This window comes from Ranitomeya variabilis, chromosome 4 (assembly GCF_051348905.1).
Source record: "Ranitomeya variabilis isolate aRanVar5 chromosome 4, aRanVar5.hap1, whole genome shotgun sequence".
NCBI lineage: Eukaryota > Metazoa > Chordata > Amphibia > Anura > Dendrobatidae > Ranitomeya > Ranitomeya variabilis.
In genome coordinates, this window is record NC_135235.1 from 321516833 (window position 1) to 321541334 (window position 24502).

The window sequence follows — 24502 nt, forward strand, 5'->3', positions numbered from 1 at the left end:
TTTTTAATACAAAAGTAAATGTACCTCTTTCATACTTTTTTATTTATTCACTTTTACATTCACCACTGGAGGCCGCCATTTTCATTAGTGTGGGTGTAAGTGTCTGGGCACGACACTTGCACACCTCACTTACGGCAGCCATGTACATAGGAGCCAACGGTCGGGCTCCGACCCCATCTCCTGCCTCTCAGCTGTGACTTGGCCACGCCCACTGAGCTGCCGCATCACAGCTGTGAGAGGAGATCGCGGCCATTTTGTTTATTTCCCTCTGCCATCGCACACACAGCTCAGTGCGTGCGATGGCAGAAGCTGCTGCTGGGAGAAGCTGCTTCCGAGGGTCCAGGGTAAGTATCTGCCGCGAGGAGCTGTGATTGCAGCCTGTACTTAGTATTACATTACAGGCTGCAATCACTGCCGACCTGTTCAGAGCAGAGCAGGGAGATCGTCACACTGCTCTGCCCTGAACATGACTCAGCACTTCCTGGTAGAGGAAAGAAGGTAAGTACAGCGTTTTTATTTTCTTATGCATCTACCACTGCTACCAGCCCCTATATACCACCTAGCACTGCCTGCCTGCCTCTGTATACCACTGCCTGCCTCTGTATACCACTGCCTGCCTCTGTATACCACTGTCTGCCTGCCTCTGTATACCACTGCTACCTGCCTGCCTCTGTATACCACTGTCTGCCTGCCTCTGTATACCACTGCCTGCCTCTGTATACCACTGCCTGCCTGCCTCTGTATACCACTCTCTGCCTGCCTCTGTATACCACTGCCTGCCTCTGTATACCACTGTCTGCCTGCCTCTGTATACCACTGTCTGCCTGCCTCTGTATACCACTGTCTGCCTGCCTCTGTATACCACTGTCTGCCTGCCTCTGTATACCACTGCCTGCCTCTGTATACCACTGTCTGCCTGCCTCTGTATACCACTGCCTGCCTGCCTGCCTCTGTATACCACTGCCTGCCTGCCTGCCTCTGTATACCACTGCTACCTGCCTCTGTATACCACTGCTACCTGCCTCTGTATACCACTGCCTGCCTCTGTATACCACTGCCTGCCTGCCTGCCTCTGTATACCACTGCCTGCCTGCCTCTGTATACCACTGCTACCTGCCTGCCTCTGTATACCACTGCCTGCCTCTGTATACCACTGCCTGCCTCTGTATACCACTGCCTGCCTGCCTCTGTATACCACTGTCTGCCTGCCTCTGTATACCACTGTCTGCCTGCCTCTGTATACCACTGTCTGCCTGCCTCTGTATACCACTGTCTGCCTGCCTCTGTATACCACTGTCTGCCTGCCTCTGTATACCACTCTCTGCCTGCCTCTGTATACCACTCTCTGCCTGCCTCTGTATACCACTCTCTGCCTGCCTCTGTATACCACTCTCTGCCTGCCTCTGTATACCACTGCCTCCCTGCCTCTGTATACCACTGCCTCCCTGCCTCTGTATACCACTGCCTGCCTGCCTCTGTATACCACTGCCTGCCTGCCTCTGTATACCACTGCCTGCCTGCCTCTGTATACCACTGCCTGCCTCTGTATACCACTGCCTGCCTGCCTCTATATACACCTACCACTGCTACCTCTGTCCTGGGTAGCTAATCCTGTCCCGTGTACTGTGTCCTCAGCAGTCAGTATCACACAGGACAGGATTAGATACACGGCTCAGCAGTCGGTATCACATAGGACAGGATTAGATACACGGCTCAGCAGTCGGTATCACACATGACCGGATTAGATACACGGCTCAGCAGTCGGTATCACACAGGACAGGATTAGATACACGGCTCAGCAGTCGGTATCACACAGGACAGGATTAGATACACAGCTCAGCAGTCGGTATCACACAGGACAGGATTAGATACACGGCTCAGCAGTCGGTATCACACAGGACAGGATTAGATACACGGCTCAGCTGTCGGTATCACACAGGCCAGGATTAGATACACGGCTCAGCAGTCAGTATCTAATCCTCTCCTATGCACTCTCCCCCCTGCGTGTCTTTTCCCATTGTGGTTTATTATTTTTGTTGTGGGAGATGAGGGAGTCGAGGATTATGCGTCCGGTATGGTTTAAAAAAGATTAATAAAGGACTTTATTCTGGCCGAGTCTTTATTTACAATACAACTATAGGATTAGTAATGGATGGGTGCCTTATAGACGCCTCTCCATTACTAAGCCGTGGGCTTGATGTCACCGGACAATATGGAGGTGACATTAACCCCACAAATATGAACCCCACTTGCTACCGCTACAGGGTAAGTGGAAATTGCCAGGCAAAGCGCCAGAAAAGGCGCATGTAAAAGGCGGCTGAGAGCTGATCTTTTTAGCCTGGGGGGGGGGGACAGTATCCATGGCCCCTTCCTAGGCTATTAATGTCAGCCCGCAGCTGTCTGCATAATATTTGATGGTTATTAATTATAAGGGGGCCCCACGTCTTTTTTTGGGGGGTGTCAAACATTTTAATAGCCAGTAAAGGCTATAAGTATACAGTTGCGAGCGTGTGAGTGTGAGCACACCCTCCCACCCACAGACCAGTACACTGCTGTCCTGAAATACTGTGCTCCTGTCACCCTGCTCCTTCCACCATAGTCTCTCACCTCCCTAGAGCAGCACAATACCACATGGATCACGTATAATGCCGATATATATATATATATATATATATATATATCACATATACTCCCATAAAGACCACACATTATGCCGGGATATTATAATATATATATAATATCACACATTATGCCGCCAAGTATTGTGTGATCTATGTGACGGTATTATGTGTGAGCTATATGGTGGTATGTGAGAACTGTATGACAGTATTGTGTGATCTATTTGATAGTATTGTGTGTGATGTATATGGCGGTATTATGTGTGATCTATATGGTGGCATTATGTGAGAACACTATGGCAGTATTATCTTCAGAAAGCGGACCCATTCTATGGTGGTTCTGGCTGAGCACCTGCACGTGGGTCTGGGGTAATAGAGGGGGCAGCATGACCTCCAGTTAGGTGCAGTCAGGGCTAGTGAGGCAGCTGAAGAGAGGGGTCTCATTTTTATCGTTACTATATGGCTACATTTCCTTCCCAGCGTCACCCCGAACTGCGCCTGTCGCCTCGCTTTCACACATCGCCAGGACAGGATGGAGAAGACAGGATCTGAGGAGGGGAATGGGGTCTGCATGCAAAGTCTGGATCAGAACAGGCCATCAATCCACAGAAATGTTTCCTGGATTTCTGTGGAGCAGACGGTCCATCCATGTGTATAAAAGACAGCGCTCTATGTACAATCCCTGGCTGCTCTGCGCACTGAACATGGTGCCCCCTCCATAGACCAGCACACTGCTCTCCTGAAATACTCTGTGCTGCTGTCACCCTGCTCCCTCCACCACATATCTCCCAGAATCCTTGCTGCCTGCCATCCTCGGTGACTGTCTACTTGTCAGTACAAGGCTGCCGTCACACATTCAGTATTTGGTCAGTATTTTACCTCAATATTTGTAAGCCAAAACCAGGAGTGGGTGATAAATGCAGAAGTGGTGCATATGTTTCTATTATACTTTTCCTCTGATTGTTCCACTCCTGGTTTTGGCTTACAAATACTGAGGTAAAATACTGACCAAATACTGCTAGTGTCACGGCAGCCTTACTCTGCAGTCACCAACAAAATGGCTGCTCACTGGGTTCCTGAATATCATCCTCTTATCCCTTAGCAAACGCATGGAAGGGGAGGAGTGACATCACACACGTCAGCAGACTCCGCCCATAATTACTGCAGTGCAGTAATGTGAGCTAGTTGTACACTAGGTTTTTCTGAAATTTCAGCAGCTGCTCCCCCTAGTGTTTAAAAGTGGAAATTCCAAAACTTTTCAAATTATTTTTCATATTTTACTAAATTATAAACAAATGAAAATATTTTTTAAGAAAATTTAAACATTAATTCTTTACATTTTTACAATTGCTGTAAAAAATTTTTTTTTTATGGCACCTTCCCTTTAAATACAAGTACATCAACTGGGAATGGTTTCAACAGTAACAAGAAAATCAACAATTTGAAATAGAAAAAAAAAAAAAAATCACACGCTCACACATTGAAACTACATGCTGCACAGACCACAATACTTAATAAAAAATACATCCGATTTTTTAAAAAAATAGAATTTTAAATAGAAAAAAAACACACACAAGACATACGCTCACACATTGAAGCCACATGCTGCACATACTTGGTAAATACATCAGAAAAAGGGAATTAACCAAAAGGCATGGACGAATGCACATGCAATCACCAAGACGCACACAAACATGCCTGAAAGCACACAGGCGCAGGCATAACACAAGCATAACACATGAACAGGCATAACATTGGCGAAGGCATAAGGTGCAGGCAGGTGAAGACATACATACAAAAGCACACAGCCTTACAAAAATACACACACACACACACACACACGAGCACATAGGCTTTATGCAAACACACACAGATGCACAAAGACACACAGGTGGACCCAAACACAAGACGCATACACACACGCACACATAAAAAAGGCTGGCAGTCCTCTGGATGTCTTCACAGTGGCAGGCCTCATGGTGGATCTGGACTCTAGCAGGGCACTGGCTGTTGCAGGATGATGGCAGGCCTCAGGTTATATTCAGGTTTTAAGCTCTTGCTGTAGTCAGTACCTCATACAGACACAAATGCACATGCACACAGACGCACACAAAAATGGCAATACTCACACTGGCTCTATGGTGGCTGGAGTCTTGTGGCAGCCTGGAGTCTTGTGGCAGGCTGGCTGGAGTCTTGTGGCAGGCTGTCTGGAGTCTTGTGGCAGGCTGTCTGGAGTCTTGTTTGCAGGCTTCTTCTCTTCTCTGGGTCTTGCTGGCATATGTGGGGTTCAAGGCCCAGGCCAGGTTTATATAGATTTGGGGGTGTCTGGCCAATTGGCTACAAAATCTTGCTTCTGAGCATGCTCAGATTTTAAAAAACGTATTGCAGCACTGCATTGCGTCGTACGATGTGTCTCGACGGATCCTGCGTCCATAGGCTTCCATTGTAGCCAACGACGCATGCCGCAGGATGCGCCGAGACACGTTTTTTAGGCGGAGACAAAAAACGTTACAATCAACGTTTTTTGCCAACGACGTGTCGCCAATTTTCGACGCAATACAAGTCTATGGAAAAAAACGCATCCTGCGGGACATTTTGCAGGATGCATTTTTTTCACAAAACGACGCTTTTCGACGTCTACAGAAAAACGCCAGTGTGAAAGTAGCCTTACATGTACAGTAACTTGTCGGGGCACAAGAGACTAGCTACCGCCCTGCACAACACTACGCTGATCTTTAGGATATTGTATGTTTGGGGTCATTGTCTTGCTGTAAAATAAAATTGGAGCGAATCAGATGCCTCGCTGATGGTAATGCATGATAAATAATTATCTAGATACCTATATTTATACGCATTGAGGACACCAAGAAATAGACGCTGTTAAAGGGAACCTGTCACCCCGTTTTTTCCGTATGAGATAAAAATACTGTTAAATAGGGCCTGAGCTGTGCATTACAATAGTGTATTTTGTGGACCCCGATTCCCCACCTATGCTGCCGAAATACGTTACCAAAGTAGCCGTTTTCGCATCTCTGCTTCAGGAAAATGGCCGCCGCGATCTCCATCTGCACACGCGCGGCATCCCGCGGCCATTTTCCTGAAGCCCCGGGCAGCAGAGCGCTCCATCTGCGCACGCGCGGCCACAGGATGATGGCTGCCCCCACCGATCACCAGGGGAATAGCGCAGATCGCGCTCTTTTCCCTCCCCTGTGAAGTGGATTCTGGACTTGGGCATGCGCAAACCACTACGCCACCAACGGAAAAATAAGCAAGATCTGGGGGAAGACACCACGCCCATCTGACCAGACCAGCCTGATTGACAGGCGAAAACGGCTACTTTGGTAACGTATTTCAGCAGCATAGGTGGGGAATCGGGGTCCACAAAATACACTATTGTAATGCACAGCTCAGGCCCTATTTAACAGTATTTTTATCTCATACGGAAAAAACGGTGTGACAGGCTCCCTTTAAGAACGGTAGATGCAGTGATTGGCCAAGCAAACTTAGTGCAGCAGATGAAAGACATGTTTACTTCCCATCAAAATTGAAAGATATCCAGCAGTGCCATCAACTCAGAACTGGTAACAACCAGTGGGAACAGGAACACTCATATACAGGTCAGTGAAGTCTGTCTAGAAGTGATCTTCATGCAATTCCAAAATCCCTCCCATGGAAACAAAGCCAAGCAACTAAACTATGTCCATAGGAACTGGTGTGAGGGTTTGCCAGGGCTGTAGTCGGGGCTGAGACTATCTGTTTACATGCACCCTGGCCTCCTGCCACATGCACACAATGTCCTCTTTTTAGCGTACCTTCAGTTACATCATCTGCACTGTCAGCAGGGGCAGATTATAATAGGGTCAATCTGGGCGGTAGCCCAGGGCCCAGTGGTGTGGGGGGACCCTGGGCTACCACTCAGATTGCCCGCCGCCATCAGGCCATTACTGCACTGACTGGCGTATGGGCCCGGTCTCATCTGCTCACCGGGCTCCTACCGGCGCTGCGGCAGTTTCACCTATTGACGTGCGGGCGCGCGTCAATAGTTAACAACAGCCGCCAGCCAATTGGAGGCTGGCAGCTGAAGTCGGCCGCAGGCGCAGCGCACATGTCGCCGGCGTCTGATGTCATTGTCAGTCGCCGGTGAGTGCGCTCTGCTGGAGGGATCTTCGCCGCTGGAGCGATCTTCGCCGCTGGAGCGCAGATCAGGTGAGGAGAACTTTTTTTTGTTTGTTTTTTTTGCGAACAGCCAGAATGCTGGACACTATCTGGGGGCAATATGCTGGAGTCTGGACACACTGGGGCAGATTGCTGGACACACTGGGGGCAATATGCTGGACACACTGGGGCAGATTGCTGGACACACTGGGGGCAATATGCTGGACACACTGGGGCAGATTGCTGGACACACTGGGGGCAATATGCTGGACATACTGGGGCAGATTGCTGGACACACTGGGGACAATATTGGAGACACTGGGGCAATATGCTGGACATACTAGGGCAGAATGCTGGACATACTAGGGCAGAATGCTGGACACACTGGGGCAATATGCTGGACACACTGGGGCAATATGCTGGACACACTGGGGGCAATATGCTGGAGACACTGGGGGCAATATGCTGGAGACACTGGGGCAGATTGCTGGACACACTGGGGCAGATTGCTGGACAGACTGGGGTAATATTGGAGACACTGGGGGCAATAAGCTGGACACACTGGGGGCAATATGCTGGACACACTGGGGCAGATTGCTGGACACACTGGGGGCGATATGCTGGACACACTGGGGGCAATATGCTGGAGACACTGGGGCAGATTGCTGGACACACTGGGGTAGATTGCTGGACAGACTGGGGGCAATATTGGAGACACTGGGGCAGAATGCTGGACACACTGGGGACAATATGCTGGACACACTGGAGCAGATTGCTGGACACACTGGGGGCAATATGCTGGACACACTGGGGCAGGACTGGAGGCATGGGCAGAATGTAGATACAGGGCATGATTGGAGACACGGGGCAGAATGAAAGACATGGGGCAGGATTGGATCATGAGGCAGGATGGATACGATGGAGACGGATGGGGCAGGATGGGGAGATCATATGGGGTAGAATGGATACTCATGAGGGCAGGATGCGAGAACATATGGCTGGAGCCAGGAATGAGATACACGGGGCCAGGATGGAGAATATTATTACCATAGGGGCTAATTAAGGGATATTATTACTGCAGTGATGTATTTATTTTATTTTTTGAGTATACTGTTTTAAATGGGGGTGGTCCTGTTACTGTGCAGAATGACACTATGTCGCCTTTTTTTCTTCATGTGGTGTAATGTAGAAGTTGGGAAAAATTAAGTAATGTGTTCTGCAAGCGGAGCTCTAGATAACTGTGTTATTTCCTGCAGAAATGAACCCTGGCTGGAAGAAATGATGGCAGTCTGTGCTGGATGAAAGATGAAGGACTTCACCTAGAGACATGACTGGTGAGTCAGTGTCACCTATACACTGACACTATACACTGTATACTATATACAGAGGTCCTGTGTATAATGTCACTGGTGATCACTGTATAACCTCTACACAGACACTGCATACTAAGTACAGATCCCCTGTGCATATTGGCACTTATGGTGATAGTATTGTTTTTTTTATTATTACTGATCAGTATTGTAGTATTCATTTACTATGTGGTGGTAATATGTGGTCTGGAAATGGTGTTGCGGTATTTGTCCCTTGTATGTGCTATTTGGTCACCATGTGGTGGTAATATGTGGTCTTGAAGGAATATAAACCATCTCACCCGTGATGCATAAACCAATCTTCGGGAGCACGGACCCGCTGTGTCCAGGCGTATAGAATCCAAAAAAAAAGAGAATGTCCAGCTTCACCGAATCCGTAAAAAAGAGTTTTCTTTATTCACAAACTTTAAGCATAGAGGATACAGACTTCAGCACGAGCCATATGGGTAAGAATCTCAACGCGTTTCTGGAGACTAAGCTCCCTTAATCATGACCCGAGCACTTAGGCTGTCCATTACTAACTTCAATGCAGTCCATAGCGTGGTAGCTGGACCTCTCCGTTAGGTCATCAGTCTTTGAGGTTTTCCCCCCTATCGTTTGTGCAGAGCACTGCCCTTCTACCATTTGCCTGTTACTGAAGCACAGCCTGTTGCCACAGCTGCACACGGTCTGTCCCTCAGTTCAAGGGCCCGTTACTCCACAAAAGCTAAGTTCTGCCACCCAGCAGGAGAAATAAAGAGTTCAAAGGGGGAAAAAACAATGCTCAACCATGGCCCATACCGGCCACATTGCACCCAACTTTACTGCTTCAGGCCTCCTTTGACCACAGGGACGCAGAACAGTCCCATTTTTTCATTGATCAGGTGCAACAGGCATAACTTTTACAAAGGAGTAATATCTTTTAAACGGCATCCACTTATCAGCGGCACGTATCCCATGCTGCTCCACTCCACATCAGGCTCTGTGCCTGTAGCCGCAATGTCGTGTCCTCCTGCCGCCGCAATGACAAGAGAGGGGCAGAACTTGGTCATTCAGTGACCAGGGAACAGGGGCCGATTGTGCCTGTTCCGGGCCCACATATAACTCCAGGTGATAACGTGACGGGCGGAGGGGAGGGGGCGTTGCCGAACACTGACTGGCATTCCGGGACTTGGGACCGAGGTTCACTCACCACCTGTCGTCCTGCTCCTGCCGCTACAGCATCACGGCCACATCTACTCCGCAACCACCAGATCCCTCCACCACGGCAGCTGCGCACTCTGACTCAGCCTCCATTTCCACCGTGGGTTCCTCCGGGGCAGTCGCTGCTTACGGTTCGCCGGCCTCCAGCTCCCGATGACAAAGTTCCGGCTTCCGGCGAAAAGGTTTAATCTCCCGATGTTGCGGCTCCTGAAGGGGATGCTCCGGCTCCTGAAGGGGATGCTCCGGCTCCGGGTGGCGTCGAAGTTCTGGCTCCGCATAACGAGGTCCCTGCTCCAGAGGACAATGTCCTGGTTCCGGCAGATGCCAGCTCTGCTCCTCGGCAGGTACTGGAAATCGGTCGGTCCAAAATTCGCCATTGATTCCCCTCAGCCTTCCGGGTTGGGCATTTTCCTCCTCTGGCTCACATTCTTCCGGATCGCTGACCTCCTCTGGTATGTGATGACGTGCGCAACTGCACACGGGGTTTTCTTCTGGGCCCCACCCATTACAAGTTGGGGTCTCTTCCAGCCGCTCCACCCATTTCTCAGCATTCGGTGGTAGAGGGCAAGGCCTTTTCCTTCTCTGGCGCGCCCACTATGGGCGGCCCGGGGAGTGTTGCCAGACAGTTTTTGTGCCATTTCTGCATCGGAACGCCCACAAAGGGTGAGATCACAGTCCTCGTTCTCTGTTTTGGTGACATTTTCCACCATCTTCACAAACAAGGTATCAAACAAATCCAGGGTTTCTGTCACATCCGACATACAAGTCAATTTCGGGGTATCAGTTTCTTTTTGCTTCATGGTATCCCCGCTTTGCAAGGCTGCGGCATCCTGCCAACTACGCCAAGTGTGAGGGTTGGCCAGTACCATAGTCATGGCTGAGACTATCTGTTTACGTGCACCCTGATCTCCCGCCACATGCACACAATGTCCCATTTTTTAGCTTACCTTCAGCTACATCATCTGCATCGTCAGGGTCCCATCAGAGCGGCCGAAGTTCTGCTGCTGGTGTTGTTGCACAAATAGAGACAGAGTTCACGTTCAACTTAAAACAGATAACTTTACTGGTTTCTTCTCTCAGCACATCCATGTCTTTAGCAGCATCAACATTAGGTTCCACACAGCACATTTACTTTACCTTTTCAGTTACAGCATCAACATTAGGTTTCAATGTGTTCCCGGGACATCCCGCCCTACTCGGTATCGCAGCATCCTCCCTGTTCAGCCTGACTACCTTTAGGAGTTCCCTTGTCCGTTTTGAACCAGACATAAGGGCATCAGCCCAAGTAGCAAGCTGCCACATTTTCGGAGTGACCTGCGACACTGTCCTGCTGTGACTCTTATGGTAGCTCCTGCTCTCACTACCACTATCACTGCTTCTTGCACTACTGCTGTCACTACTGCACTTCTGCTGTCACTGCTTCTTGTACTGCTGGTGTTACTGCTGCACTTGTGGCCCACTGGCCCTGGATGACTGGGCTTCCTTCTTAGAACGTTGCGAGGCCCACTTAGGGCTCTAGGGCCCCAAGGGACTGCCTGGGCTCTTTGGCCCTCCTGGTCTGTCTCCGCTCACTAGAAAACAGAAAATTCTCTTTCTTACCCACAGCAGGCCCCTCCTACGTTAACTATTTACTACTAAGCTTCTATTCCTATTCTTCTACTATTTAATCCTAACTTGGTACTGCATTCTCCCTATAATCAAGCAATATACATTGTACAGCAGCCCATATGGCAACAATAAATACATACATAATAGTACATTTAGAATCATACACAGAAGTAGAGTGAACATTAAACAACTTTAAAACAGGACGTACTTAGAGGATAAAACCCTCTCTGTGACCCCTTACACTGGAGTGCATAAAAATGGCAGCAGGTGGTCTGGACTAAAGAGTTAAAATATGAAATATTTAGGTATAACAGGAGGCACTTTGTTCATGAAGCCCTTGCAAGTTTGGAGCTGGAAGATTTGGTCAGGATTAATGGTGTCCTCAATGCTGAGAAATACAGGCAGATACTCATTCATCATGTAATACCATCAGTGAGACGTCTGATTGGCTTTAAATATTTTCTGCAGCCGGACAACGACCCCAAATACACAGTCAATGTCATTAAGAACTATCTTCAGTATAAAGAACAGAAGTCCTGGAAGTGATGATACTGTCAGACAGATCCCAGATCTCATCATCAGTGAGCCTGTCTGGGATTACATGAAGATACAGAAGGATTTCAGAAGCGACAGCCAGAGAAGATCTGTGGTTAGTGCTCCAAGATGTTTGGCGCAACCTCCCTGCTGAGTTCCTTCAATAGCCGTGAAGAAGTGTAGCTAAAAGAATGATGCTGTTTTGAACGCAAAGAATGGTCACACAAATATTGGTATGATTTATAGATTTCTCTGTTGTTCAGTCACTTAGTATATTTTTATCAATTAACAAAATACAAATAAAACTTCTATTTTTGAAAACATTCTTACTAGGCAGCATTTTAACACACTTGCCTAAAACTTTTACACAGATGATTTTGAAATCCCCATGGGAATAACTCTTAGGAATCTTCTGTATTTGAGTCCATCGTTGTTTTCTTTCCTCTTCTTCTCCCTTACCAATAACGAATGAGCAATGATTAGTGAAGAGGAGGAGGTAGGAAGGTGGTCAGAGCCCACAATACACAGGAGTATATATTCATTATTCACAACTTTCATCCAAGTGACACTATATATACAGTATATTGATATACCAATATCAATTGCACACAGCTATGTGTCCTGTTAAACCGCATTGATGGCAAATTGTTATCATACCACAAAGTGAAATTAGATTTCTTAGTTTAAACATTTTTCATGCTACCAAATTATTGAAACCAGTGATAAACATGTTGCAGCCCTTTTTCTTCGTGACATAAAAAAACAGTATTATAAAATAACCACCAGATGGCGATAGGACACTATCACTACAACCTGTGAACATAAAATAAATCAGTGAGAGAGGTAGTTAGTTGTCTATTAATGCTTTTTTTATGTTTGTTTTTTCTGATACTTTTCTTAAAAATAGCTTTTTACAAAAATTTGTGTGACCAATCCATGAAAAGAAAAAAAAAGAAGAGATTCATACACCCAATGTGCTGCTGCCAAAAGACTATTTTGGAGTATAAAACTATTCTGCGTGTAAAAGGAGACAAATTTGTGCCTCTACGTTAATACAGCATTCCCTTCAGGTTCTATACCAAGCATTGCACATGCAGGGAATGGGCCAGTTATGTTCTCACCTTTAGGTTGAAAAAATGTATATGTATATATTAATATATTTTTTTCTAACTTTCCTCTACATTTTCTTTACTCTTTGGGATCGTCATATAATTAGGTCCAGAACAATTTGGACAGTGACGGAATCTATGTGATTTCAGCTCTGCAGGCCACTATTTTTTATTTAAAATGAAAAACAATTGCAAGCAATTAAAGTGGAGACTTTCAGGTTTAAAGGGAACCTGTCACCCCCCAGGGCGTTATTAAGTAAAGGTACCGTCACACTAGGCGATATCGCCAGCGATCCGTGACGTTGCAGCGACCTGGATAGCGATATCGCTGTATTTGACACGCAGCAGCGATCTGGATCCCGCTGTGAAATTGCTGGTCGCTGCTAGAAGGTCTGCACTTTATTTGGTCGCTAGGTCGCCGTGTATCGCCGTGTTTGACAGCAAAAGCAAGGATACCAGCGATATTTTACACTGGTAACCAGGGTAAACATCGGGTTACTAAGCGCAGGGCCGCGCTTAGTAACCCGATGTTTACCCTGGTTACCAGCGTAAAAGTTAAAAAAACAAACAGTACATACTCACCAGCGCGTCCCCCAGCCTCTGCTTCCTGACACTGACTGAGCGCCGGCCCTAAACTGAAAGTGAAAGCACAGCGGTGACGTCACCGCTGTGCTGTTAGGGCCGGAGCTCAGTCAGTGTCAGGAAGCAGAGGCTGGGGGACGCGCTGGTGAGTATGTACTGTTTGTTTTTTTAACTTTTACGCTGGTAACCAGGGTAAACATCGGGTTACTAAGCGCGGCCGTGCGCTTAGCAACCCGATGCTTACCCTGGTTACCCGGGGACCTCGGCATCGTTGGTCGCTGGAGAGCGGTCTGTGTGACAGCTCTCCAGCGACCAAACAGCGACGCTGCAGCGATCGGCATCGCTGTCGCTATCGCTGCAGCGTCGCTTAATGTGACGGTACCTTAAAAGAGCCACCTTCAGCAGCACAGCACAGGCCCCGGGCATCAACACAGGAGGCGGCGCACAGACGCAAGAGGGGGATGATGGACGGCTGGGAGGCACCTGAAACAGGGGGAGACATCACACCTCTGGGACTCAATACAGGTATGGGGCGCAGTATATAAAAGTCAATATTTCAGTGAAACTAGGGATTAGAAACATAAGAGCCACCTTCACAGAATGCAGCCTTAGTGCTGCAGAAGGTGGCTCTTTTACTTAAAAACGCCCTGGGGGATGACAAGTTCCCTTTAATTAAAGGGGTTGACAAAAATATCCCATGAAACATTTAGGAATTGCAATCATTCCTCTATCTTGATGTACAATAACAAATTGTATTGTGGTACCGTGTTAGCCAGAAAAATCGATGTGAATACTTTTCTGCCCAATGATGACAAAAGTATTCTAGCGTACCAAACACAAATCAGGACTATAAGGTCACGGGTTCCTTTTCATGTACATCCTCCAATGTGGTGTACATGATACAATGTAAGAGGTCAGGGGTGGCATTCAAATTTTTAACAACAGGTTCTGTGTTTGTGTGTAGGAAAACCACACCCATTTTTAAGCCACACCCATTTACACACACCTTTTCCTCAAACAAATACAAGTAGGGGCGCAGTCAAACCATACCTCCCAACTTTTGAAGAAGGGAAAGAGGGTAAAGTTTGCACGCGCCATGGCAAATTTTAGGCCATGCCTCTGACCAGACCCATTTCACAATTAGTCACACCCATATACACATCCCAACCACACCCATTTAGCACGGCTGATCACACTGTTTCATAAACAATAATTATAAACAAAAAAATATGGCCACACATGATGCTCCATACTGTATAATGACCACACATGATGCTCCATACTGTATAATGGCCACACATGATGCTCCATACTGTATAATGGCCACACCATAATGCTCCATACTGTGTAATGGCCCCACATGATGCTCCATACTGTATAATGGCCACACATGATACTCCATACTGTATAATGGCCACACATGATACTTCATACTGTATAATGGCCACATATGATGCTCCATACTGTATAATGGCCACACAGTGCTCCATACTGTATAATGACCACACATGATGCTCCATACTGTATAATGGCCGCACATGATGCGCCATACTGTATAATGGCCACACATGATGTTCCATACTGTATAATGGCCACACATGATGCTCCATACTGTACAATGGCCACACATGATGCTCCATACTGTATAATGGCCACACATGATGCTCCATGCTGTGTAATGGCCACACATGATGCTCCATACTGTATAATGGCCACACATTATGCTCCATACTGTATAATGGCCATACATGATGCTCCATACTGTATAATGGCTATGCTCCTTCTCCCATCATCCCCTTTCAGTGTTGCCATCTGACGTCGCCGACACTGACAGCGGGCGCGATTACGTCACTGCCTGGCGCCCACTGTCAGGAGATCAGCGGGATCAGCGCAGGAACCAGGAAGAAGAGAGTGAGTATTTATTTTTTTTATGGGTGCTGCTGCCTTATTACAGGGTCTGCCTATGGGGGGCTGCCTCATTACAGGGTCTGCCTATAGGGGTGCTGCCTCATTACAGGGTCTGCCTATAGGGGTGCTGCCTCATTACAGGGTCTGACTATGGGGGTGCTGCCTTATTACAGGGTCTGACTATGGGGGTGCTGCCTTATTACAGGGTCTGCCTTATTACAGGGTCTGACTATGGGGGCTGCCTTATTACAGGGTCAGACTATGAGGGTGCTGCCTTATTACAGGGTCTGCTGCCTTATTACAGGGTCGGCCTATGGGGGTGCTGCCTCATTACAGTGTCTGCCTATAGGGGTGCTGCCTCATTACAGGATCTGCCTATAGGGGTGCTGCCTCATTACAGGGTCTGCCTATAGGGGTGCTGCCTCATTACAGGTTCTGACTATGGGGGTGCTGCCTTATTACAGGGTCTGACTATGGGTGCTGCCTTATTACAGGGTCTGACTATGGGGGTGCTGCCTTATTACAGGGTCTGCCGCCTTATTACAGGGTCTGCCTATGGGGGTTCTGCCTTATTACAGGGTCTGCCTATGGGAGTGCTGCCTTATTTAACCCCTTTCTGCCAGCTGACGGAATAGTACGTCAGCTGGCAGATCCCCTGCTTTAAGGTGGGCTCCGGCGGTGAGCCCACCTTAAAGCCGCGACATGTCAGCTGTTTTGTACAGCTGACATGTGCGCGCAATGAGCGCGAGCGGAATCGCGATCCGCCCGCTCCCATTAACTGGTTAAATGCCGCCGTCAAGTGCTGACAGCGGCATTTAATTAGCGCTCCCGGCCGCGCGGCCGGAAGTGCTCGCACCGCTGACCCCCGTCACATGATCGGGGGTCAGCGGTGCATTGCCATAACAACCAGAGTTCTCCTTGAGACCTCTATGGTTGTTGATGGCCGATTGCTTTGAGCGCCACCCTGTGGTCGGCGCTCAAAGTACACCTGGATTTCTGCTACATAGAGGTGATCTGTACTTCACCTCTATGTAGCAGAGCCGATCGAGTTGTGCATGCTTCTAGCCTCCTATGGAGGCTATTGAAGCATGCTGTTTAAAAATATTTTAAAAAAATATATATATAAAAGTTCAAATCACCCCCCTTTCACCCCAATCAAAATAAAACAATAAAAAAAAAATTAAACATACACATATTTGGTATCGCTGCGTTCAGAATCGCCCGATCTATCAATAAAAACAAAGGATTAACCTGACCGCTAAATCTACACCAGAATGGTATCATTAAAACGCTAGCTCGGCACGCAAAAAATAAGCCCTCACCCGACCCCAGATCATGAAAATTGGAGACGCTACGGGTATCGGAAAATCGCGCAATTTTTTTTTTTTTTAGCAAACTTTGGAATTTTTTTTCACCACTTAGATAAAAAATAACCTAGACATGTGTAACGGGGGCCAGGGTGGTAGCCGTACCGAGGGATTGCTGCTGCTTCCTCATCACACCCCGACGCTCCGCTACAGAAATATCATGTCCATTTTGTAGGGTGCTGTGTGTCACGTATTTCACCCACCTGTGGGTCAGAATCCTTCACAGCATACAGGGCTCCAATCTGTCGCAGACACACACAAATGTTCTCAAAGTCCGAGTTCATTTTCAATAAAACTTTACTTAAGGCCGGTTTCACACGTCAGTGGCTCCGGTACGTGAGGTGACAGTTTCCTCCCGTACCGGAGACACTGACACACGTAGACCCATAAAAATCAATGCATCTGTTCAGATGTCATTGATTTTGTGCGGACCGTGTGCGGACCGTGTCTCCGTGTGCCAAACACGGAGACATGTCAGTGTTCGTGGGAGCGCACGTATTACACGGACCCAATAGAGTCAATGGGTCCGTGTAAAACACGCACCTCACACGGACATTCTCCGTCTGGGGTCCGTGTGGCGTGCCGGAGACAGCGCTACAGTAAGCGCTGTCCCCCCCACATGGTGCTGAAGCCGCCATTCATATGTTCCCTGTAGCAGCGTTTGCTATAGAGAAAATATGAATGATAGTGTTTAAAATAAAGATCCATGTGTCCGCCGCCCCCCCACCCCCTGTGCGCCCCCCCCCGCTGGTCAGAAAATACTTATCCGGGTCCCCCGTCGGCTGTCGCTCCTTCCTGGTCTGGCCGCGCCTCCTACTGTATGCGGCCGATTACACTCATGAATATGTGGCTCCACCTCCAATAGGGGCGGAGCCGCCTATTCATGAGTGTAAATGAGCGGCCCCACGTGACCGCATACAGTAAGCCACGGCCAGACCAGGAAGGAGCGACTGCCGACGGGGGATCCGGGTGAGTATTTTCTGACCAGCGGGGGGGGCGCACAGGGGGTGGGGGGGCGGCGGACACATGGATCTTTATTTTAAACACTATTCTTCATATTTTCCCTGCAGCAAACGTTGCTGCAGGGATGATATGAATCGCAGCTTCAGCACCATGCAGAGTGGGTACCACACGCTCCGTGTGGTACCCACTCGCCATACGGGCGGCACACGTGTGCCGCAGGTATGGCCTCCGTGAGTTCCCAGGCACACGGACACGGATAACTCCGGTACCGATTTATTCCGGTACCGGAATTATCTGGACGTGTGGGACAGCCCTTACTCGTGCATCTTCATAACAGTTACAGTCCATCCATTTTCCCAATACATGAGTAATCCATCTCCTGTGTTTTCCCTGGTCTGCTCCCTCAGCTTTTCTTCCTGCACCATGGCTCTCAGGCCTGCAGCTTCCTGAACCATCCAGCTAGCTGATACTGAGTGCTCCCCATCCACTTTCCCCATCTTGGGTGAAAATTCAGGTTGCCTCCACAATTCCTGTTCGGACCGTAAGTCCCGGGCGTCACGGGAGGTAACCCACAGACTAGCCACTGATTCTTCCAGGCTGCCTCGCTCTCTTAACTCTACACTGTTGCTCTGTTCAGCTTTCTGTCACGACTCCTTCTAGAACAATTCTCCTCACACAGCTTTAGCTCCTCCCACTACCTGAAAATTACCTCAGAAAGGCCCTCTCCCTGCCACTACACTGGCTCCGCCCCCTTTCTCAACTGTCACTACTCTGACTGAAACCAGTTCTCCACACAATCTAATCTCCTACTCTACAGCGCCCCCTTAGCACTAACCTGTAACTACAATGCCATAACCCTTAACAATGCTGACCTACCACTGCCACTGACTGTCCCTATTCCTGTCCCTAACACACAGATATCGGAACAGTGTCAGCCATTATCATATTAAACAGTGTCAAATATCATAAACTACACAGGGCACACAGCAAACACAAAAAGTACCCAGTTTCATTAGGTAGGCATGCACAGGCATGCAGGGCTCAAACCAGCCACCTGCATACCCCCTTACACATGTTAGGTGTCTATGAACTCGTAATGACCTGGAGAATCATAATGGCAGGTTTTAGTTTTAGCATTTGGTGAACCTAGCAAAAAAGCCAAACAAAAAACAAGTGTGAGATTGCACTTTTTTTGCAATTTCATCACACTTGGAATTTTTTTCCCGTTTTCTGTTACACGGCATGGTAAAACCAATGGTATTTTTCAAAAGTACATCTCGTCCCGCAAAAAATAAGCCCTCACATGGCCATATTGACGGAAAAATAAAAAGTTATGGCTCTGGGAAGGAGGGGAGTGAAAAGCGAAAAGGAAAAAACGGAAAAAGCTCCGAGGGTGAAGGGGTTAAGGGTCTGACTATATGGGGGTGCTGCCTTATTACAGAGTCTGCCTATATGAGTTTGCTGCATTATTTCAGTGTCTGTCTATGGGGGCTGCCGTATGCTATAGAGTCTGCTTATGGGAAGTGCATTATACTATATTGTGGACTATTTGGTGCATTATGCTACTGTATATGGAGGCTATCTAGGGGGCCATCATACAGTATTGAGATTACAGTGTGGGGGTCATTATACATTGTTGGAGCCATCAAACAGTTTGGGGGCTACTAAGGAGTCAGTATACTGTGTTGGTGGTACTATACAGTGAGGCGGCATTATACTGTGTATAAGAGAGCATCATGCTGTGTATAGGGGAGCTGTACAGGGGGAGACTCGGGACATTATTAAATGTAAAGTGGGCACTTATTGTTATAGGGGAACTCAGGTTATAGTGGCTATCAAAGGGGAACACAGGACAATATTAATTTTTAGGAGGCAAAATATGGGCACTGTTTTCTAGAGCACTTTGCACCAGGCATTACTATATTGTAGAGTTGCTTTAGAATTTAGAGGGCACAAAGAACCGCACAGCAGGTGCAGTAATAGGGACACACACGGTAGCAACGGCTCAGTATTGGGGTATCAGGTGCAGTAACAGGGACACATACGGGCCCGTGCCCGCAAATCAATAGTTAACAGCTGCCAGCCAATCGGAGGCTGGCAGCTGACGTCAGCCGCAGCGCACGTTGCCGGTGTCTGACGTCATTGTCAGTAACCGGCGAGTGCGCGCTTCAGCTGAGTGGAGGGAGCTTCACCTTCGCCACAGGAGCACGGCCAGGTAAGAACTTTTTTTTTTACTATTGAGAGGGGCGATCCGGGGGGTCCCGGGGCTGAATGCTGGAGACACGGGGCGGGGGCAGAATGCTGGAGACACGGGCAGGATGCTGGAGGCACTGGGGCAGAATGCTGGACACACTGGGGCACAATGCTGGACACACTGGGGGCACAATGCTAGGCACACTGGGTGCAGAATGCTGCACACACTGGGGCAGAATGCTGGACACACTGAGGGCAGAATGCTGGACACACTGAGGGCAGAATGCTGGACACACTGGGGCACAATGCTGGAGACACTGGGGGCACAATGCTGGAGACACTGGGGCACAATGCTGGACCCACTGGGGGCACAATGCTGGACCCTCTGGGGCAGAATGCTGGACACACTGAGGCAGAATGCTGGACACACTGAGGGCAGAATGCTGGACACACTGAGGGCAGAATGCTGGACACACTGAGGGCAGAATGCTGGACACACTGAGGGCAGAATGCTGGACACACTGGGGCACAATGCTGGAGACACTGGGGCACAATGCTGGACACACTGGGGGCACAATGCTGGACCCACTGGGGCAGAATGCTGGAGACACTGGGGGCACAATGCTGGACACACTGGGTGCAGAATGCTGGACACACTGGGGCACAATGCTGGAGACACTGGGGCAGAATGCTGGAGACACTGGGGGCAGAATGCTGGACACACTGAGGGCAGAATGCTGGACACACTGGGGGCAGAATGTTGGAGACACTGGGGCAGAATGCTGGAGACACATTGGGGCAGAATGCTGGACACATTGGGGCAGAATGTTGGATACATTGTGGGCAGAATGCTGGACACATTGTGGGCAGAATGCTGGACACATTGGGCGCAGAATGCTGGACACATTGGGGCAGAATGCTGGAGACATAGGGGGCATAATGGAGATACGGGGCATGATTGGATCATGGGGCAAGATAGATACGATGGAGACAAATGGGGCAGGATGGGGAGATCATATGGGGCAGAATGGATACTCATGAGGGCAGGATGGGAGAACATATGGCTGACGCCAGAAATTAGACACACGGGGGCCAGGATGGCGAATATTATTACCATATGGGCTAATTAAGGGATATTATTACTACAGTGATGTATTTATTTTATTTTTTGAGTATACTGTTTTAAATGGGGGGCGGTCCTGTTACTGTGTAGAGTGATACTCTGTCGCATTTTTTTCTTCATGTGGTGTAATGTAGAAGTTGGGAAAAATTAATTAATGTGTTCTGCAAGCGGAGCTCGAGATAACTGTGTTATTTCCTGCAGAGATGAGCCCTGGCTGAAATAAGTGATGGCGGTCTGAGCTGGATGAAAAACAAAGATGAAGGACTTCACCTAGAGACGTCACTGGTGAGTCAGTGTGTTACCTATACACTGACACTATACACTGTATACTATATACAGAGGTCCTCTGTATAATGTCACCAGTGATCACTGTATTACCTATACATTATATACAGAGCTCCTGTGTATAATACCACCAGTGATCACTATTACCTGTACACAGACACTGCATACTAAGTACAGATCTCCTGTGTATAATAGCACTGATGGTGATAGTATGTTTTTTTTTATTACTGATCAGTATTGAAGTATTCAGTCACTATGTGGTGGTAATATGTGGTCGGGACATGGTGTTGCGGTATTTGTCCCTTGTGTGTGCTATTTGGTCACTATGTGGTGGTAATATGGTGTCTGGTCATGGTGCGGTGGTATTTGTTCCTTGTATGTGATATTATTCGGTCATTGGTGGTAATATGTGGTCTGGTCATGGTGTTGTGGTATTTGTTCCCTGTATTTGATATTATTCGATCACTGTGGTGGTAATATGTGGTCTGGACATAGTGTAGCGGTATTTGTTCTTTGAATGTGATATTATTGGTCATTTTAAAAATTGAAAAATAAATAAAAATATACCTAAATTGTATAGCATATTTTAACAAATGTTTAACAAGTTACAGTAGAGTAAGGCCCGGCCAAAAGTGTCTACCGTGTTATGGTGGCGGCTTAAAGAATCTTTTGGCCAAAACTAAAGCTGCCAGCTATATGTGTGATCTGGTGATAGGTGAGAAGTGGAGTTTTTCCAAGAGAGAGCGGTGGGACTGTGGACAGTTCGAGGGGTGAAGCAGCGGCTCAGTATTGGGGTATCAGCAGGATGAGGAGTTTGTGCAGGTTGCGAATAGATGGTGATGGGGCTGGAATGTGAGAATTGAAATGTGTCTTTGTTGTATTCTCTGCAGACGAGTTGTATTGGAAGAAGTTGTCATGTCGGTCTGGGCCAGATGGAAAAGACAGGAAAAATGAACGATTCCACCAGAAAGAACGTCAGTGGTAAGTCATTATCTGTAACTGTGCAGTGATCTGTTATGTTCTGTAGGGCTGGTATCTACCACTGACCATATGGCGGTAATATCCATGTTGGTCTTTATATAGAGATTATCTGCAGTAATAGCGCGGTCATCTGCTGAGGTTCTCCTCCAGTATTAGGGTGCGACACCACATTGTAATCAAGGTTACCTGGTTAAGGGCCCACTCAGAAGTTTCACTCCCCCTGAACCAAAACCCTAGCTACACCTCTGTTCCACACTGCCTCCCCATTTGTAAGAGAATGCCTAATTTGATTTCCTTGGCTTATCAATGGACTCATCACACTTCCCACCCCTTAACAAATGTCCTACTGTAGTATTTCTTAAATGTTGTGCCTTTTTCTTATTAATCTATTTGTAATATGGCCTGAAGAAGGAGCCACTGTGCTCTGAAAGCTGCAAACATATTATTTTCTGGTTAGCCAATAAAGGTATCACTCCTAGAATACTTTTGTCATCATTGGGCAGAAAAGTATTCTCATCATTCATTCCTCTACAAAGACTACTCATATGTCCAAAAGTAATTGGACAAATAAACTTTACCATAAATAAAATGGTCATTTTTACTACTTTGCAGAGAATCCATTGCAGACAATAACTGCCTGAAATCTGGAAACCATGGACGTCCCCAAGTGCTGGGATTCCTCCTTTGTGATGATTTGCCGCCTTTACTATAGTTGACTTCAGTTGTTGGTTGTTTATGGGTCTTTACTTATAGTGGGCCCTAGAGAATATTATTCTTGGGGCCCACTATGTAGCTACGTAGAAATAAATGCAAGACCACCAATTGTGCGGAAAAACACGCTAATATCAGGGTATTTTTTAAGGTAGTACACATCTTAATGATATAGCTGGGGTTGGAGTAGCCTCGCTCATTGAATATAATGTAGCCCCCCTCATAGAATATAATGTAGCCCCCTCATAGAATATAATGTAGCCCCCCTCATAGAACATAATTTAGCCCCCTCTTAGAATATAATATAATGCAGCCCCCTCATAGGGGACAATGTAGCCCCCCTCATAGGGTATAATGCACCCCCGTTAGAATATAATGTAGCCCTGTCATAAAAAATAATGCAACCCCCTCATAGAGTATAATGCAGCACCCCCTTAGAATATAATGTAGCCCCCTCATAGGGTATAATGCAGCCATTCACAGAACATAATGTAGCCCCCTCATAGGGTATAATGCAGCCCCCCATAGAAAATAATGTAGCCCCTCATAGGGTATAATGCAGCTCCCTCATAGTGTATAATGCAGCCCCCCATAGAATATAATGTAGCCCCCTCATAGGGTATATTACAGCCCCACTCATATAGTATCATGCAGCCCCCTCATATAGTATAATTCAGCCCCCCATAGAATATAATGTAGGCCTCTTAGAGTATAATGCAGCCCCCTCATAGGGTATAATGCAGCCCCCCATAGAATATAATGTAGCCCCCTCATAGGGTATAGTACAGCCCCACTGATATAGTATCAAGCAGCCCCCTCATATAGTATAATTCAGCCCCCCCATAGAATATAATGTAGGCCTCTTAGAGTACCATGCAGCCCCCTCGTAGGGTATAATGCAACCTGTTATGACCCCAATGGCAGAGGGTCTCAGGAATAAATACCAAGTCTGCAAACATAAAAAACCAGCTCATAGGGCAGTGGTAACTGGACTGACCATATATCTAATCCTAGCACCACAAATAGAAGTAGCCGGGGAACGTGCCTACGTTGGTTCTAGACGTCTCGCGCCAGCCGGAGAACTAACTAACCCTAGAAGGGAAAAGAAAAGACCTTTCTTGCCTCCAGAGAAAAGACCCCCAAAGTTGGATACAAGCCCCCAACAAATAATAACGGTGAGGCAAGAGGAAAAGACAAACATAAGAATGAGCTAGGTATTTAGCAAAGAGAGGCCCACTAGCTAATAGCAGAATATAGTAAGATGACTTATATGGTCAGCAAAAACCCTATCAAAATATCCACGCTGGATATTCAAGAAGCCCCGAACCGTCTAACGGCCGGGGGGAGAACACCAGCCCCCTAGAGCTTCCAGCAAAGTCAGAAATCACATTTAGTACAAGCTGGACAAAAATAGAAGCAAAGCAAGTAACTCAAAAAACAAAGAAGCAGGACTTAGCTTAATTTTGCAAGAGCCCGGACCAGCAGACAGGAGCAACAGAAGGATCTGATTACAACGATGCCAGGCACTGGACTAAGGATCCAGGAAGTTTATATAGCGACACCCCTGGACTAACGACCCAGGTGAGTGCCAAACTGAAGAAAGACAACCCCAGAGTCATATCACCAGTGACCACAAGAGGGAGCCAAAAAGTCTAATTCACAACAGCAACCCCCCATAGAATATAATGTAGCCCCCTCGTAGGGTATATTACAGCCCCACTCATATAGTATCATGCAGCCCCCTCATATAGTATAATTCAGCCCCCCCATAGAATATAATATAGGCCTCTTAGGGTATAATGCAGCCCCCTGA

The 24502-nt window shown here is 47.5% G+C and overlaps 1 protein-coding gene across 1 annotated transcript in view; it reads right to left on the minus strand.

Annotated features, from left to right (window-relative positions):
• Nucleotides 1-16658, minus strand: part of POU2F3 (POU class 2 homeobox 3) — a 408573-nt gene extending 391915 nt beyond the window's left edge. The window contains exon 1 of the mRNA XM_077250489.1: nt 16637-16658. The gene's annotated coding sequence lies outside the window, so the exon portion shown is untranslated. The remainder of the gene's footprint in view (nt 1-16636) is intronic.
• Between the last annotated feature and the right edge of the window lie 7844 nt (nt 16659-24502).